The following is a 20,147-nucleotide window of genomic DNA, read 5'->3' as shown; positions in this document are numbered from 1 at the left end:
AGAGGTGGAGCCTGCAGTTGAAGGAGTTGGGGAGTTGACCATTCTTTTCCCATTCGTTTCCTTCTGCGCTTGCATTTGCTTGGTTTCCAAGCTTTAGACCACTAAATTGGCAGAGCTGCCTCCATCTGACCCTATCCAAGTCCATGTCCTCCCAGCTGTTAAGGTCTAGTTTCCAAGTCTTCAGCTGATTTTTCTTCACATAAAAACATCATCACGTAGCACGTGCAACTGGAAAGATTACAAAGATAAAAAGAAAAAATATATGTATAGGCAAGATGGAAGAAACCACATTTTTTCTTTTCCTGTCAGTTAACGTCAGTTTTGGCTGTTGGTAAGATGAATATCACTGAAAATATTAATTTCATGGCTGTATGTCTAGATGTTAGCAATAATTTAAAGCCATTCATGTTCAATGCAATATTCATGCTCAAAAACGTGTGTGGCGCCTTTATTCTTCTAAGCACTATGGTCTATTTTGAAAATCTTTTTTTTTTTTTTTGCTTAGAGGTAGTGCTTTGAACTTAATTTTAAAAGAAATGGGAAACAAATTTGCAGGCAATGGTAATAACACCTTATGCCTCTGACATTTTGATGTGTAATTTACGTGCGTTCTAATTGGGCATGAGAAAACATTCCATGATGTCGAGTGCTAAGTACTCAGGCATATGATGGAATCCATGACTCTTGGAGAGACGCCCAGATGATACTGTTGTAGAACTGGCAGGGCTTTACATTCAGGAATAAAGATAAAATGCATTTTAGTTAACAGAGTTAGAACTGCAGTAACCTTCCCGGTGAACCATTCTGCAGGCCATGAGGGGCATTCATTCCTTCGGAATGCTATATCAGCTGTCAAAGCAGTCTACATAGTTTTGACTCATAATGCTGCTGTTGACCAGCAAATGTTTGTGGAAGGGAGAGGGGAGTGAAACATTCCTAGGTGTACGATTTTGAGTTAAAAACAAACCTTACATGTTATAAAATACCAACAGGTAAAAAAATAGGCATGCTTTGTAAAATGTTTATATGCTCTGTGAAGGTTATGTGCTGTAGTGTAGAGAGGCAACACTTCAAAATTTGATTTATGCAATTATCTTTTTGATTAACATGCAGGACTTTACTCATTAAATGGTGCCCCACACAGACCATACTAACATATTATTATTTCAGCATTTATTATATGGGTAGTTTATCATGACAATGATGGCAAGATTGAAGCAGATTTCATCAGCAGTTTTGCATGTCTCTCAGGACTGAATCCTGTTACATGGAATTACAGTAGTAGCAGTGTTGGTATGGGAAGTCCATAACTGTTATGTTTGATGATGCAGTTTTGAAACACCTTTTTGTGGGTAGCCTTCAGGTGATTTCATCATTCTTGCTCTTAGCAAATAATTACTATGCTGCCCCCCCCCCCCCCCCCAATCCCGATTCATTCAATCTCTGTTCTGGGCCCCTCAAAAAAAGCACAGCTCCCTCCAGCAATCTATGGGCCAGATTAATTACGGCTTTTCTCTCATTTTATATCTGGTGAATCAGGTTCTATATTTTTATAAACTGTGTCAGTTTATAAAAAACTGTGTCAGTTTATAAAAAAAGGGAAGAATATTAGGTACCCTAGGCAAACCTTAAAGCCTTGCACACACACACACACACACACACCCACTACAGACACCCACACAAATTACCGGTATGTATACCGGTATGTATTTATAACAGATTTTACATGAAAAAAAACAAATACAAGTACAGTTTTATGAGTCAAAAATATCATTTATAACATGCATATTATATTTACATACACTGCCATCATGACAACCAGAAAATGCTGCAAAAAAGACCTTTGGAACTTCTATGGAATTAAATCTTTTGTAATGTGCGTGGGTGTAGGCTTGGACCTCAGAAAGCCATGAATAAACAAAATTACCATTACAATATAGTAAACCTCCTATACCAAAACCATCCTAACTGCCAGCTCTCAAACTATGAAAATATAACACTGCACATATTACACCAGGCCCTAGAACACCAATACACCTCCTAATAGGAAAAAAAGAACAAATCAGACTGCTGTAGATCCCTACAGATAAATTACATGGTAGCAGAATGCTTCACCATGGTGTCACATGCAGAACACAGAAATCCTGACCAAAAACAGAATAAAGAGACCAGAAAGTATCAACAGAAACGTGCTGAGAAGAACTGAACTGGAACCCACAACAAGCCAGCCTCTATATGCAGAATAACAATGGAAAAACAGAAAGATGACCATTCTTCATAAATATTAAATAATAAAATAAATAAATATAAAACAATCTTAATAGTAAATTCATATTCATAAAGGGGCAGATTTTAAAACCTGCGCGCGGGTGCAGATTTATTCGCGCAACCCGGTGGGAACAAATCTACGCCCGATTTTATAACATGTGCGAGCAGCCGCACGCATGTTATAAAATCCAGGGTTGGCGCATGCAAGGGGGTGCACAATTGTGCAACTTGTGCGCGCCAAGCCGCGGAGCCTGCCTCCCTTCCGCCCCCCTGCACATTCCCCTCCCTTCCCCTACCTAACCCGCCCCCCAGCCCTACCTAGAACCCTGCCCCCTTACCTTTGTTGAAAAAGTTACGCCTGCCTCCCGGCAGGCGTAACTTATGCACGCCGGCCAACGGCCGGCCCGCAATCCAGGGCACAGTGGCAAATGGCCACTGTGCCTGGAGGCTCAGGCCACGCCCCATCCTGCCCCCAGACCGCCCATGCCCTGCCCCTTTTTGCAGCATCAAAGAAGCAGCAGAAAAGGCTGAAATAAAATAGAAACAAAAAATTAAAGAATAGAGGAGACTGAGAAGAAAATTTAATAAGAAAAATTATTTTGGAAAAAAAGAGAGAGAAATTTATTAAGAGAAAATATTTGTAGAAGAAAACAGACCAGTCCATATCAGCATTGAGCCCGTGTGGGAAAAAGGTGTTGAGTATATATCCGTCTAGGTTCCCGCTGAAGAAGTGTCTGAGAGTGGTCGCCCCTCTATTTGAATGAAAGATTTTGTCTATAATAAAGAACTGCAAAACCTTAGGCGTGTGTCATGCCTCTAACCAATGTTGAACAAGAGGAGCATTTTCCCAAGAGTGGTGTGACATGAAAGATGTTTATAGATCCGAGTACGATTCATATGAGCGGTTTTATTGATAAAGAGAACAGAACAAAAGCAGCGGACCATGTAGATGACATCTGGAGAGAGACAGTCTGGTTACCATCTCTGTTTTTAAGCATCCCTCGCTACACAAGCCCTTGCAGGTATGGTAACCATCTCTGTTTTTACGCATCACTCATTTAATTGTGTGGACATGCACACACAATAAAACAGAGCCGACAATCCTATTTTTTTAGCTCTTTATTTATATCAAAGAGCAACACAGTGTTAGAAACAACCAAATCAGGATTGTTTAATACAGGTACAATTGGAATACACGGAACTTAGTGCAGCATATGAAATACAGGTACTAGAAAACAGCTCGAATTTGACCAGGCAGAATAAATCATTCAGATGGTTTACCCATTACTGCAATGGTAAAACTGCCATTTTTTCTCCCATGCCTTATCATACCATACTGTATTATTGCTCAACATGTAAGTGAATGTTTTCAATTAGTGCAAATATCATTCACCTGCTTATGTCAACGCTCCACCGTAGGGGAAGATTTCCACCTCATAGCTATGGTGAACTGGGCAGCATGTATTAATTGCTTGGAAAACTGTTTCTTATATTTATCTGTGACTTGATTTCTCCACCTGCACAATAAGCAAAGCTCCTGGATTAAATCCACTATTTCCTCAAGAATCATGCAACTCATCCTTTTTTTCCAGAAATCCATTATGATAGAGCAGTAACCACCAAACATGCATTTAAGGATCCTTCTGCCCACAGCCCTCCAGCAAAGTTTAGATGTGGAAGAAGATATTTTGTGAAAAAACATAGGGCAACTATAAGTATCTAAAAGGAGTTTGCTCATCAGTTCAGAGCGATGAACACATATCGAGACTGTGAGCTTCTTTCTATATCTTTGTCCATCCCTCTCCATCCACCTGAAGCCCAAGTTCTCTCCTCCACTGCTGGTCTACAGAGAGAGTAGATCCAGCAACCAAGCCAGTCTGAATAATGGCTTCATATATTAAACTGCTCATCTTATATGGAGTATCACCTCTAAAAGGGGAGGGATTAACAAAATAAATGCCCAGTCTCCAGATCTGTGTCTCTGCAGTGCTCTAACTATATTCTCAAAGTGCTGCTGAGACCGTGCATTAATCCAAAATTTCTGAGCACTGAGTTTTAAAGGATTTTAGATGACGTTTTCTCATAGAATTGGCCCAGGAATTGATGAAGACCCGTATTCCGCCATTCCTGGCCTCCAAACAAAATTTATGAACTGACACGGCCGGGTTATTCCAGATCAAGGAGAGGGAAGAAGGAGATTTAATTAAAATCTTCAGTTTTTTACACATTGCCTTCCAAGCTTTTACAGTACTAGTAACCAGAGGGCAGGAATGACAAGCTCTCCTACACTGAGCAGACAACTCAGCAATGAGAAAAATATCAACCCTTCCCCACACCTGCCAATTCAGGCACCAGTGAAAACCAGGCTAGCAAGCGAGTGGCCTAGTAATATGCCTAAAGATTGGGCAATGCCATACCTCCAGCATCCTTTGGCTTTCATAATATACTTTCACCTGAGGAACTCTGTTTTGTCAGAGAAATATGAAGATCAAGCTATTAATTAATATTGGAAAAGAAGTCTACCAGAAAGGTAACATGGAACAAGCTGGAACAAGTAAAATGAAAGGTGCAGGACATTCAATTTACCCTCGTTAAACCTGCCCACCCAGGAGAAATAGTGCCCCGTCCACTCATCTAAATCTTTCTGTACTGACTAAACACAGACACAGAGTTAAATTTGTAAAGGTCATGATAACTCCTCGGGACATGAATACCCAAATAAGTGAAATAGGAGTTGGATATTTTAAAATGAGAAAAGCAGCCTGGTACCTCCCTTGCATTACTAGCACCTATAGGAAACATCTTAGTTTTTGGGAAATTAACTTTGCAACCTGCCACTTCACCAGAGTTCCTTAGCAGTGTCCATAATTTTGGTCCTGAGAACTTGGGTTTGGAAAGAAAGAGCAACACATGGCCTCCATAAAGAGATATAACATGGTCCATATTCTCAACTCAGTTCCCTTGTATATCTGAGTCCTTGTGCACCTTCTGTGCTAATACCATTACAGCTAGATAAAAAATGGAGGGGAAAGAGGACATCCCTGTCTAGTACCCTTCTGTATAGGGAAAAAAAACTAGATAAACTTCCATTTATGAGGATTTTGGCCCAAGAGTGTCAATATAAAGCTTTTATTCAACTAAAAAATATGTGCAAGAATGCCATACTTGTCAAGAACAGCAAGCAGAAAATGTTACTGCAGCTAATTTTCAGCCTTCTCAGAATTAAGTGTAACAAAAAACCCTGGAAAGCTGTCACACTTGGCCAGTGCCATAATGTTAAATGCTTTCCTTGTGTTAGTAGTGGATAATCTTCACTTTTGGAATAGCTGGTCAAGACAAAAACAGTGATTGCCTTATGTCTCCCTTCCAACTCTGCTTTTCCTGTTTATAGTGACTAGAGTAGTTAATTATTTTCTCTCTCAAGTCAAGGATTCCTGCTTCTATAATGGCTTGGCCAGCCATGGTCATCAGCGAAATCTGACTGGTTGGGTATTCCTGTTTGTTCCCATGTACACAGGTAAGTGTCTCTTTTTTCCTTGTGATTGATGCACTCTTTTTAGGAGGTCCTCACGAACGAGAGTCTTGCTAGACCCTGAATGCAGCAATGCTTGGGTGGGGACTTCATCTAGTTCCACATGGATCAAGAATTCCTTGCGATGCTGATGAGGGATATTTATTTATTTATTATTTTATTTAAAATCTTTTCTATACCATCGTTAAGCGGGTGCCATCACAACGGTTCACAATAGGGCACAAAACCTATATGTTAAATACAGTATCTGGAATTCTAAACTCTTAAACAAGTGCCGTTAATTAACTGTAACATAATTTCATAATAAATATTATTTGGTGAGTGTTATAAGTCATGTCCAGTTTCCTTACTCGGCTATAAGATATCATACTAAAGATATCCACTAAAGATATCCACTAAACTACAATTCTGTAGCTTTGCAAATGTGTTCGCCCACTCTTCTTCTTGTTTTTCATTCTCTTTCCGGGATTCTGTTATTGCCTCCTTCTCTTTCTTGCAATGTTCTCCAGCTTGCATTCGCACTCCATGTTGTCTAACCAGGGGCACTATTTGTCATTATGGGCCAGTGCTTTATAAAAAGAGCATGCTCGTTGTGTGGGTTAGTCTTTGTCTTTAATCATTCTCCTCGAGGGCTCTTTATGTTTGGCCTTTCTAAATGGGCAGAGGTCCCCCTGATAACCATTCCCCGCACAAAGGGCATAGAAGGAAAAATTGTCCACTGTTTTGTGCCTGGGCTGATTTGAGCTCCTTGAGGTACTTTTCTTCTTCCAGTGTGAGGATTTTTCCTGCTTTGCATATTTTTCTTTATCCCCAGAGAATTTACAGTCTAGTGTTGGCTGGGTACTAAGCTGATGTCCATAACTTCAGACCCCTGAAATCGATAGCCCCTTGCTAAATGACCTCTCTGACCACAGTTAAAGCACATGGAAGAGACTGTGGCCTGTGCTCTTGGTAGAGAAGACAAGCTCTCTGCTTCTGAGGGTTTGCTGCCGGGAAGCTTCACTCTCATTGCTTTGCCAAGACATTTGAGCGGGCTGTCTTTCTAGCCTCCTTACCACATCAGGCATTAACTGCACCTGTTGGAAGGCATCCGCCACTTCTAGAGCTCTTTCCAACATGAGCCCTGTGTGTCGGCAGACCCAATTTTGCATAGGCTGGTCAAGCCCATCTAAGAATTGTTCCAGAAGAACCTGTTGGTCTACTTTGAGGCCAGTCTTTGCCGCCGGCTGTAGCCACTTCTAGCTAGCATCCTCCAGGAGATGAAACAGACTTCGGGTGCTTTCCCTGGGCTACAGGAATCCCTGCCAAAACTGCTCCAGGATGGCAGCCTTGACTTTCACATAGATAGGCATTGGCTGCTTGGAAAGCCACTTGACTTCTATCCGTGAGTAAGTTAGCCAAGTACGTATTCCAATTGGCTTCAAGTCAAGCCGTAAGGTGGGTGGAACTCTCAAAGTTTCTCAGGAAGACCTGCAGGTCCACACCTGTCTTCATTTTAAACAGGATGTGAGGCAATGAATTCTCCAGGGTTAAACTGGTCACAGCAGTCTGCATGGCCTGTGCTCCCTGAGTTAACACTGCGTTTTGCTGTACAAGTTATTCTCGCAGCGCCTGCTGCTGGTCAGTTTGAGTTTGTAAGGTATTCTGCAATTACTGCTGTCCTGTAGCAAGGACCTGGATCACTTGCTCCATTTTCTCTGTTTTCGGAGCTATTTCCCACTGAGTATCTCTCCTGACAGGAGAATGAGAAAGAAAAAAAAAAACTTGTTGGCTTGTTCGGCCCTGACTCACTGATTGACCCCTGACTGCTCAGACAGGACAACCCCCTTTAGTCTGTCGGAAAAGTGAAATTGGGAGGTCCCTAGAGAAAGAGAAAAAAAACCACTTTGTAGGGTTTTCTTTTCTTTGCTGCGGTTGTGGGCTTTGCCTGTGCTTCCTGCTTAGGCAAGCTATCCCACTGCTGCCAGCATATGTAATTGTAACTTACAGTTCATTGTCTCAAGGCTTCTGTCTCTCTCCCTGGGCCTCCTTCATCCCTCTGGCCCTGGTCTCTTATCCCTGCTTGTAATTATCCACCCTAGCCCAGAATCCGTTGCTGGGTTGCGACTTAAGGAGGACTGGGTACAGATAGCTGTACCTGGTCTTTTAAGGTGTTCTGAGGGAGTTCCTTACATGCTCCCTGACATCTGCATTTTTAGTATTAAATCTGAGCTGCTAGACTCTAGACCAGTGGTTCTCAACCCTGTCCTGGGGACCCCCCCAGCCAGTCGGGCTTTCAGGCTATCCACAATGAATATGCATGAGAGAAAAGTTGCATGTTATGGAGGCAGTGTATGCAAATTTTCTCTCATGCATATTCATTGTGGATAGCCTGAAAACCCGACTGGCTGGGGGGGGGGGGGGGTCCCCAGGACAGGGTTGAGAACCACTGCTCTAGACCAATCTTGGAGCTTCTCTAGATCCCACTTCATATTTTCCACGTGTTCCTGGCTGTCTACCCTGTTGAAGATTTTGGTATAATTGGCAAAAAGACAGACCTTTCCTGACAATCCTTTCACAGTCACTCACAAAAATGTTGGAAAGAACCAGTCCAAGGACTGATTTCTGTGGCACAGAACTAGCAATGAGCCCTTCCTCACACTGAACTCCATTTACCATTACTCTTTGTCACCTTACACTCAACCAGTTTCTAACTCAGTCAGTCACTCTAGGGTCCATACCAAGGACGCTCAATTTATTTATTTTGCCTATGCGGAACTGTGTCAAAGGCCTTACTGAAATCCAAGTGCACTGCATCTAGCGCTCTCCCTTGATCCAATTCTCTGGCCGCCAAGTCAAAAAAATTGATCAGGTTCATCTGACAAACTTTACCTCTGGTAATATCATGCTACCTCGGATCTTGTAAGGCCTTGAGTTTCAGAAAGTGCATTATCCTCTCTTTTAGCAGCAATGTCATTAATTTGCTTATCATAGAGGTCACACTAACCAGTCTGTACTTCCCAGGCTCCTCCTTAGTTTTACTTTTATGAATAGGAACCACATCCGCCTGTCTCGTCCTCTGGCAAGGAACAGAATTTCTTGAACAAGGAATCATGGTACTAAACTCCAAGAGGCAGATTTTCAAAGGGTTACGTGTGTAACTTACGCACGTAACCCTGAAAAACTGCTCCTGCGTGCGCCATTTTGCATAGGCTCGGTGGCACGCGCGAGCCCCGGGAAGCGCATATGTCCCGGGGCTTTGAAAAAGGGGGAGGAAGGGGGTGGGGTCATGGTCATGGTGCCGGTCTGTGGGCAATCTGTGGGCGGGACCGAGGCCTCCGGCACAGCGGCTGTGCTGGGGGATGGCACACTGGCAGCCGGCTAGCACGCGCAAGATACGCCTGCCAGAGGCAGGCATAAATAATTGAAACAAGGTGGGGGGATTTAGGTAGGGCTGGAGGATGAGTTAGATAGGGGAAGGGAGGAGAAGGTGGGGGGAGTGGAAGAAAAGTTCCCTCCGAGGCTGCTCCGATTTCGGAGCGGCCTTGGAGGGAATGGGTAAAGCCATCGGGGCTCGCCCAGGGCTCAGCGCACACAAGGTGCACATGTGTGTACCCCCTTGCACGCGCCGATCCCAGATTTTATAACATGCTTGCGGCAGCACGCGCATTTTATAAAATCGGGTGTACATTTGTGCGCGCCGGGTAGCGCGCACAAATGTACCCCGCACCTGCAGATTTTAAAATCTGCCCCCAAGAGCACTCAGGATTAACCTCAGAAAATATTTCTTTATGAACGGCCTTCGAGAGGAGATAGTGGAAGCAAACAGAATCCAAGAAAACATGGAATAAGCACAAAGGATCTGTCATTGCAAGGAAGTAAAGGAAAAATCTAGATCTCCTAGGGGCTACAGCATTGCAAGAGGAGCTGAAATGAGCAGGCATAATGAAACTTACTGTCCTTATCTGCCTCGATAATATCTTTTTCATCCCCTTTACCACCCAGGTGCAAATTGCTTATGAAGGGGCCTACCTGCTACTGTGTGATGCTTGATAATGTGCATTAACACGCATTATCTAATGCTAGTAAAGGTGAATTTTAAAAGCTGGATGCATGCCAAAATGAGGAGGTACGTGCACATGTAGCATGCACATTGGCCCGATTTTAAAAGGTGCCCACATACGCACGCAAATGCTGATGTGCGAATATCTCACGGCAAACCAAAAAAGGAGCGGGCAGTGCGGGCTTGGTTTGGGCGGGGCACGGGGTTCTGAGGCAGGGCCAAGAGATGTGTGCGTAAGTGCTTATATGCTTGGGTGCGCGCCCAGATCTAGTGCCACGTACATTTACTTCTGCTGTTGAGGAGGGGTAAGTCTAAAAAAAAACTGAAGGCATTTCTCAGATGTCCGAGGGGGTCCGGGTCAATGGGCGGGGATGCAGTCTAACAAACCAGGGGGGGTTTGGAGGACCTGGCTGTACACTGGACAAACTGGTGGCCAACCTGGTCATGGTGTGGACGCATGCCTATTATAAAATTCCCAGCTCAAACCTATTCATGACTGTGCGTGCCCATTTGCATGAGCACCCATGTTATAAAATGGCCACATATGTCTGGGCGTGCTCCGACGTGCACTTGTGTATGGCACCAGCGCACTCAATTGAAAGTTAACATCCATGTGAATAGGGCCCATTGCCATTTCCAATAATGCTTGTCACAGGATACCATATCGAACCTTAAACAAGGAAGCTCAGCTTACCACATGGCCACCACATTCCTTTACTGAAGGACTAGCATCCTTAAAAGCTGAAAGCACACATAAACACTGGTTTAATGTCACTGAGCACGCTGGAAGCTGCTGCTGCTGACTGGGTACAGCCATTTCACTCACCAGCTCTTGCGCAAATAATTTCTCAGCAGTTTTAAGTCCTCAGGTTTTCTTTAGCTATTTATGGCCTCGCATTCCCTCCGTGTGTTTGGTTCCATAGTTTATGGCGGCTCGGACAGGGTTCTGTGTTCATTATTAATTGCGCTGTCAGCGTTTGCTTGAACTACAGGTCAGGGAGGCGTCTCTAGAATACTTAAAATATAGCAGGGAGCTGCAGTCTCGGAAAAGGGATGGCATGAGAAGTCACATTGCTATACTGAGCACACGAAGAACGAACTGCGACTAGCGCGCTATTCCAACGTTCCCGAGATAATGCGCTTTTGCTTTGCCAAGGACTATAATTCCTTGCCTTTTTCTACTTCTAAACCCTATTATTATGTCTAAAGCCCATAGCTAGTAATTGTTGCATGCCTAAAATAAGAAAAAAGGTAGCCAGTGCTACTTCCTGTGGGTTAATATGGCTTAACAAAGAATAAGTGCAACTGTTTTATGTTTCTAACTTGGTTGTTTAGCCCCATCATTCAGCATGAGTGAAGAAAATAAAAATAACACACAATCATGAGTTATTTTCCTGAAAGTTACCAGCCGCATTTGGCTGCATTTTACGGCTAATTAATTGATTGTTGTTGCCTGCTATTAGAAAGAGAGAGAGAATGAACTGGAAGCAGGTGTGAGGGCGCATGCATCCTCTCCTAGTAGCTTGTTGGCTTGCTTACAAGTGCTCACTTCGGCTAATGACGTTAATGACCGGGGACGACAGCTCTGCCAAGTGTGCGTTCTCCTGGTTTCATCAAGGCTGCAAAAATATACCCCATCCAGGTTTTTAACCAGAAAACACATAAAGGGCTATGCCTATCTTCCTGGCTGAAAAGGAAAAACAAAAAAACAATTTTGGAAAGCTCGGTCACTTAACTGGCATTTTAGTTAAAAGCAATAGTCTTGCTTTTTACATGCATAACCCTCATGAGAGAAAGTGATCATGAACAGAAAAAAATCAATGGTGGATTATGTCCCAGTCCATTATTGTACAATTAGTAAAATTTCCACAATCAACTTTTTTTTTTTTTTTTTTAAATAAATTTAGAACCCTATTTTCTTTAGATAAAAAAGAATGCTTTAGGATCATGGGTAATAAGGAGAACAACTAATGTCCATTCCCATCCTTTTCCTGGAGGCATAACTAACCAGTCGGGTTTTCAGGATACTTGTAATGAAATGCATGAGATAGGTTTGCATACATTAGAAACCAGGATTTGCAAATCTATGTCAAGTATATTCATTGTGGAAATCCTGAAAACCTGACTGGCTAGGTGTGCCTCCAGGAGAGGGGTGGGAAACTCTCATTTAATGAATGGTAGGTAATTTGGCAGCTTTGATCAAATCTAAAGAGCTCAATCAGCTATTTTGCAGATTGCACATTCCTTAAAGGGGAAGTACCACTCAATAGATTTTACATCTTGTGTTCCTTATTTAAGTAGAAATTGCAAAGGCAAAGTTGTTTCTACTTTTATATTTTTTGAGTGGCATTTTGTTTTGTTTTGTTTTTTTTTAGTTATAGTGAAGACCAAAGGGCCAGATTTTAAAAGGGTTACACGCGTAACCCTTTTAAACCCCCCCTGCGCACGCCGAGCCTATTTTGCATAGGCTCGGTGGCGCGCGCAAGGCCCGGAACGCGCGTAAGTCCCGGGGCTTGCAAAAAGGGGCGGTTGGGGGCATGGCCAGGGGGCATAGTTTTTGATCGGGGGCGTGCTTGGGGGCATGTGGGCAGTCTGGGGGCATGTGGGCAGTCTGGGGGCGTGGCCGAGTGCCCCGACACAGCGGCCTGTGTCGGGGCCTGCCGCACCGGCGCGCGCAAGTTACTACAAAAGTACGCGCGCGAGCTGTCTTTTAAAATGTACTCCATATTGAGTAAGCCAGAGAGTAGGAAAGTTATCCAGGGGAAAGTTGCCTGCATACTTTTACTTGGATAGTCAGTGGAACATACCAGTTCCATGTTCTGCTGAATATACCAGGAAAAAGCCAGTTATCTAGAAATAGTTTATGGATATGCTTTCATTTGAAACGACATAGACAATAGAAACAGAAACATAGAAATGATGGCAGAAAAAATCCAATTGGCCCATCCAGTCTGCCCAGCAAGCTCCCACACTTATTTTCCCATACTTATCTGTTTCACCGATGACCAAGTTCAGGGCCCTTCTTAGTAACTGTTTGATTCAAATTTCCTGCCACCCCCAGCCATTGATGTAGAGAGTAATGTTGGAGCTGCATCAAAGGTGAGCATAATGCTTAATGGTTATGGGTAGTAACCGCCACATCAAGAAAGTTACCCTGATGCTTGTTTACCCAGACTGCATAGATCCATGCTTTGTTGGATGTTGTCTAAATGTAAATCCTCTTTTCCACATTTCCCCCTGCTGTTGAAGCAGGGAGCAATGCTGGATATGCATTCAAAGTGATGTATCAGGCTTAATTGGTTTAGGGTAGTAACCGCTGCAAGAAGCAAGCTACGCCCATGCTTATTTATTTACCTAAACTGTGTAGTTCAATCCTTGTTGGTTGTTGTCTGAATGCAAAACCTCTTTTCCACATTTCCCCTTGCTGTTGAAGCAGAGAGCAATGTTGGATTTGCATTAACTGTGTGAAGGCTTATTGAGTAAGGGTAGTAATCACCAGGTAGTAACCTCCATTCCAGCAAGCCACCCCCATGGCTCTTCATGCCCATCTTCTAGCCTTTATGGATCACGAAAACAATAGAAAAAACTCCCAAAATTTCATTTTTAGTGTGCACTATTTGCAAATAATGAGTACTATTTCTGAATAAAGCACACCATTTCTGAATATTATGCACCATATGCAAATAATGCACACTATTTCTGAACAGCGCACACTATTTCTGAACAGTGCACACTATTTGCAATTAGTGTGCACTATTAGTAGCATGCACTAATTTTTAATAGCATGCACTGTTTCTAAATAGCACCCACTATTTCTGAATAGCATGAACTATTTCTGAATAGCAACACTATTCACAAATACTGTGCATTGTTTCTGAAAAATCAATGCTATTCAGAAATAGTGCACAGTATTTTCTCAAATAAAATATTTAAAAAAATCCTGAAAAATAGTCCCCAACAAAGCAGAATTCAATTGACAATATCTCCTCAATGAAACAAAATGAAATGAAACATTTTTTTTGGTCTGCAGACCTCTACTAATTTTAGGACAGCCCTCCAGCCTTCCAGCGTGACCAGATAGTGCTGGATAAATATCTGGCTCAAGTGAAAACCTGCGCCAGGAACACCTCATTTTATCCTGCTAAATTTTGGGCTGGTAATGATTTACCTGGACAGAATTTAACCAGAGAGCGGGGGTTAGGAGGGGGAGGGATTTTTTTAAACCAAAGATTTATGTGACAAATTACCTGAACAAATCTTTTGTAAAAGGATTTTATTGTTTCTAAGCTTTGAGATGAGAGCGCTCACTGCTGTTCTTGCAGCCTTTTCTCAGCCGGTGCCAGTATGTATCCCAGGATGCACCTGTCTCTGACATGGGATTGCTGTTTTTTCTTGCTATCTTAGTGCTGCAGTGCTCATCAGAAAGCATTGTGTGAAGACCTCCTATTTGTTATCATGGCATTCCCCCCATGTGTTTGATAGAAGAGCTCATTTTATTGACATGGATGCAATTTTCAAATGCAACCTCCTCAGTTATTTATTTCAAGTTTTTACTATACCGACATTCATTAGATACATCACATCGGTTTACATTAAAGGTAATTAAAGGTAAACTTTACATTAAAGGTAATTAAAGGTATCGGTTTACATTAAAGGTAATTAAATGTATGACATTGTGCCTAATTTTCATAAGAACATACGAAATTGCCATGCTGGGTCAGAGCAAGGGTCCATCAAGCCCAGCATCCTGTTTCCAACAGAGGCCAAACCAGGTCACAAGAAAATGGCAAGTACCCAAACACCAAGAAGATCCCATGCTACTGATGCAATTAATAGCAGTGGCTATTCCCTAAGTAAACTTGATTAATAAAAAGGAGCAGATGCATGAACTTTCCTTTGAACATTGTTCATGGGTTCACACAGGAGTTATGGATGCAGCATCTTTTTTTTTTTTCACATGGGTGAAAATTAAATGCAAAATATGACCTTTCTGTGGCGTTTCTCCCCACCCCCCAACCTAAACGTGCCTCTTTTCAGGCCCTCTATTCATATGCACTTTGAAAGTTTCCCTTCCCGTTCCTGCTTGTGATTGCGAAGGTGATGATTTAGCAGCATATTCACAAAGTAACAGTGAAAGCATCCGATTCCATAGACAGTACCAGTGAGTGCACTCAGCCCAGCACCCGGGCTTCACGTTTACCCAAACCCCACTGCATTGTGCACTCCACAGAGACTAAAATGGTGTTTCTCAGTGAAGGCACAGCAGTACTTTTAGGCAATTGAAAAAACCCACATAGAGCTGATTGACTTTATTTTTACCTAGATAGGAGCGATTGTAAGGGGCCTCTTTACTAAGTCTTTTTGTCATAGAAACAAAATAGAAGAAAACCTTTACTTTGTCTGGCCCTTAAGTCTTTAGAAATGTATCTTTAAGTGTGGCACTGCAGTGAGAGGAACCTAGAGCTTTTGGGGTAACTGTACGAGGGAAATTATTTTAGTGACATCAGAATAACAATCAATGTGGCTTCACCACGAGTTGGTGGCTTCCCACTGTCCTAGGACGACCATGTTAAAATAAAGAAACACTTAATTTTGAAACAGTCCCTTAGGAGTGAGGAGGAGGGGCGGGGAAGAAGGCTCAGTCATTGCACATCAGAGCCACCAAGAGGTTGGACTCAGCAATGCGCACACCTCGAGTTCAGAGGGAACCGCTGTCTGTGACACCTCGCCAAGGTCTGTCACTGCCATGACTTGGACTAGAGAAGGTTAAAAATGTCAGGACATTCCTTGAGTGGATGTGAATGGAGGGTTTGGTGCTGTAGCTCCAAAATGGCTGGTTGCGATTCCCTTGCATTCTTACAGGATGCTACACTAGAACCCGGGCTGGATAACGAGAGACAGAGAGAGAGGGAAACCAGTGTTTCCTCCAAGTCAGGACCATAAGGAAAACAGAAACCAACACAGAACATTCTGCCTGGAACAAAGATCAGACGTGGACACTCATATTACTTCTGTTTCACCTTATTAGATGGGATTGCATATAGGGAAAAATAACCCTTGCTGTAGTTACACGGTTAGGTTCCATATTAAGAGCTACCACCCAGGAAAAAGATCTAGGTATCATAGTGGATAATACTTTAAAATTGCCGGTTCAGTGTGCTGCAGCAGTCAAAAAAGCAAACAGAATGTTAGGAATTCTTAGGAAGGGAATGTTTAATAAAATGGAAAATATCATAATGTCTCTGAATCACTCCATGGTGAGACCACACCTTCAGTACTGCATCTCAAAAAAGAAATATTTGCAATGGAGAAGATAGAGAGAAGGGCGACCAAAATGATAAAGGGGATGGAACAGCTCCCCTATGAGGAAAGGCTGAAGAGGTTAGGGCTGTTCAGCTTGGAGAAGAGACGGCTGAGGGGGGATATGATAGAGGTCTTTAAGTTCATGAGAGGTCTTGAACAAGTAGATGTGAATCGGTTATTTACACTTTCGAATAATAGAAGGACTAGGGGGCATTCCATGAAGTTATCAAGTAGCACATTTAAGACTAATTGGAGAAAATTCTTTTTCACTCAACGCACAATAAAGCTCTGGAATTTGTTGCCAGAGGATGTGGTTAGTGCAGTTAGTGTAGCTGGGTTCAAGAAAGGTTTAGATAAGTTCTTGGAGGAGAAGTCTATTAACAGCTATTAATCAAGTTTACTTAGGGAATAGCCACTGCTATTAATTGCATCAGTAGCATGGGATCTTCTTAGTGTTTGGATAATTGCCAGGTTCCTGTGGCCTGGTTTGGTCTCTGTTGGAAACAGGATGCTGGGCTTGATGGACCCTTGGTCTGACCCAGCATGGCAATTTCTTATGTTCTTTAGTCCATTTGCATATTTAACTGGACTGGAAAACAGACAAATAAAAGACAAGTGATTTACACACACATAACGTATGCTGTCCAGAGATTTTCTCTACTGAAGGTGTTTCAGACATTGTGACTGGTTTTTGCATCAGTGAGTTAAAATGGACTTCAGGAAAAAAACATGACTAACTGGGCAGCTATAAAAGAAGCATATTAGTGTGGTGAAGAAGCTGAGTGATGTTGGTGCACAGAGCATCAACTCTGCCTCAACTTGTTGTTTGGATCCTCTTTCTGGTCACGTATGTGCATTGAGAGTGGGGTGATCATGGGCTCCTACCATGATGCCTGTGACCCTTCTCTTGGCATGATATGGCTCAGTTTTGCCATTGCTTTCTGCAGCCCACAGCACCCGGTCTTCCTGGCAGTCCCCCATGTAGGTACTAGCCAGGCCTGACCTTGGTTAGTGTATGGGATCTCACATGCTCAGAATTTTCTAGGACTGTGCAATGGGGCCTGAACTCCTGCCCCCCCCCCCAAAAAAAAATAAAAACAAATTAATTATTATATCTTTGACTATGCAAAATCCATAGCATTATCTCAAGAAATTCAGGCCACAGGATTTTTTTTATTTATCTATTTATTTTTGGGAATATCTAATATGAAATATTTATTATAGTCACATCCTCTATCAAGACCCTTTTTGGTTATTATGCTTTGAGGTGTGGCATGTAGATCATAGCATATTTTACTTATGGTGGTCAATACAGTAGCACCTCTGATTACTCAGATCTATAATAGCTGCATTTGTTAAGCAGAAGGAGAGGTCTGAAAACATCAAATATTTGCTTTTGCTCAGGAATGAAAGACCTCTTTCAGCTGTTGCCTTTCACTCCTCAACTGACCATTGAACAGAATAGCATTGCACATCCCTGGTTCTAATTGATTGATGTTGGTTATTAGTAAAACGAGCCCCTCAGGGTTCCTTACTTGGCCCTTTGTGGAGGATGACAGGAAAGCTGAGACAGTTCACGTGGAGGAAGGGTGATGTAGCCCTGGCTCCTCTGTGGCACTGGCCAATCAGGCAGGACAAGGCTGTGTCACTTGGGCCATGATGGTATGGAAGTGAGTCTTACAAAGGAGAGGGGATTTGGAACTCAAAATAAAAGAATTCCTAAAAGCTAGAACCTAAACAAGTCACCATGAGGGGGACCAGCTAATTCCGCAGAGCAGAATGTGGAGCAATATTGGGAAAGAGGAGGTTCTGGGCCACAGGGAGAACTTGCAAGGTAGCTGCAGGGGAGGAGGCTGGAAAGGGGTCGAAAACTTGCAGAGGCATAGGTTTGCTTCCCTGCTGTGACATACAAGTTCAGAGAGAATTTGGCTCTTGATTTGGAGAATGCTTGGATTAGGGGTATGTGATGCCCTTGGAGCAGTCTAAGACAGGAGAAGGTCGGAGAATAGACCAGGCTGGAGTCTGTTTTGCTTTTCAACAGTTTAATTACAAAAAGTTCAGCAAGACAGAATCAAAATGGCTGCTTACCTCAGCAAACTGACAATGCAAGAACAGTTTTTCCAAAAGAGCACAGCACTCTATTACAGCTTCCTTCTTCTCCATGGGGCCTATCTAACTCTCAGGGCCTCACCTTTGTATCCCTTACCTCAGGAAAACGCCCCCACCCGAGGATCCCTTTCCTGTCTGTCTTAAGATGGACCGGGCCAGATAGCTGGAGACGGTCCATTAAGGCAGTCTGAGGCTCTCTGTCATATACTCTATCACAGGGTATCAATACGAGCGATCCCTGCCCTACATGGGAAGAATCAGCAAACAATCTCGGTGAAGATAAGCAGGGAGGATTCCAATGCCATTTGTGAGGAAGGCAAGATAGCAGGGAATGCCAGTGCGCAGGCCAGATAGGAGCAACCAGTCTGCCAAGAAGCTTATGAGCACTGGAGGAAGAAGAAACCCTTGGTCCATTGTAGGGGGTAGTGTATCTTTGAAAGACAGAAGAGGGTAAACACTGGGAGAGGGGTTGGAAAGTTGGAAAAAAAAGAAACCCAGAAGATGTCTCTGTTTTAGTGAACTAGCAAGCTAGTGAGGCTAGGCTGTATTCCTCATTATGGCCTTGATGAAATAAAGTGTATATTTGGCTGCGTACACGTCAGTGCATGGTTCTGTGCACATTTTTGTGCATATAACTTTGCTCCAGATGTAGCAAGAAGCATTTCTTTATAATCATTACTAGCTGAAAAAAACTCCTAAATCCAATAGGCCTCCATGAATCTGAATCAAGTCCAATATAGAGGTTTTATACTTAGAAGGTTTCTTGTAAAGAGTCCGATGCCTCTGGATCTACTTTTGGTGAACAAGACCATCCTTTAGAAACTTGGGATTTTATAGTTCATTCAAAGATAAGAGCCATTTTTTGATTATCTAAGATTATTGATTATAGAAAGACATGGTTTAATGGAACACAGTCAACATGGATTTACCCAAGTCTTGCCTCACAAATCTGCTTCATTTTTTTGAAGAGGTTAATAAACATGTGGATAAAGTTAAACTGGTAGATGTAGTGTATTTGGATTTTCAGAAGGTGTTTGACAAAGTCCCTCATGAGAGGCTTCTAAGAAAACTAGAAAGTCATGGGATAGGAGGCGATGTCCTTTCGTGGATTACAAACTGGTAAAAGAAAAGGAAACAGAGAGTAGGATTAAATGGTCAATTTTCTCAGTGGAAAAGTTTAAACAGTAGAGTGCCTCAAGGATCTGTACTTGGACCCGTGCTTTTCAATATATTTATAAATGATATAGAAAGGAATACGACGAGTGAGGTTATCATATTTGCAGATGATACAAAATTATTCAGAGTAGTTAAATCACAAATGGGTTCAGGGGCAGTAGATAAGAGGGAGGAAATGGAGGCTCCAGCATTGGTAGCTCTTTCCAAACCGTGGGCCGGATTTTAAGACATATGCACGGGCATACATTTGTGTGCGCAACCCGGTGCGCACAAATATATGACCGATTTCATAACATGCACGCGCAGCCACGCGCATGTTATAAAATCCAGGGTCGGCGTGTGCCAGGGGGTGCGGACTAGTGCACCTTGCATGCGCCGAGTCCTAGGGGAGCCCGGATGGCTTTCCCCGTTCCTTCCGAGGCCGCTCTGAAATTGGAGCGGCCTCGGAGGGAACTGTCCTTCCACCCCCACCTTCCCCTCCCTTTCCCTACCTAATCTTCCCCCCAGCCCTACCTAAACCCCCCCTAACCTTTGTTTTACAAGTTGCACCTGCCTCTGGGCATGCGTAGGTTGCGCTCACCGGCCGAGTGCTCGCGTGCGATCCCCCAGCCTAGCAGCCCTGCCCTGCCCCTGCCCCGCCCCGGACCTCCCACACCCTACCCCTTTTTTCAAGCCCTGGGACATACATGTGTCCCGGGGCTTTGCACGCATCGCCAG

This window comes from Rhinatrema bivittatum, chromosome 3 (assembly GCF_901001135.1).
Source record: "Rhinatrema bivittatum chromosome 3, aRhiBiv1.1, whole genome shotgun sequence".
Lineage (NCBI taxonomy): Eukaryota > Metazoa > Chordata > Amphibia > Gymnophiona > Rhinatrematidae > Rhinatrema > Rhinatrema bivittatum.
Note: the sequence above shows the minus strand (reverse complement) of the source record.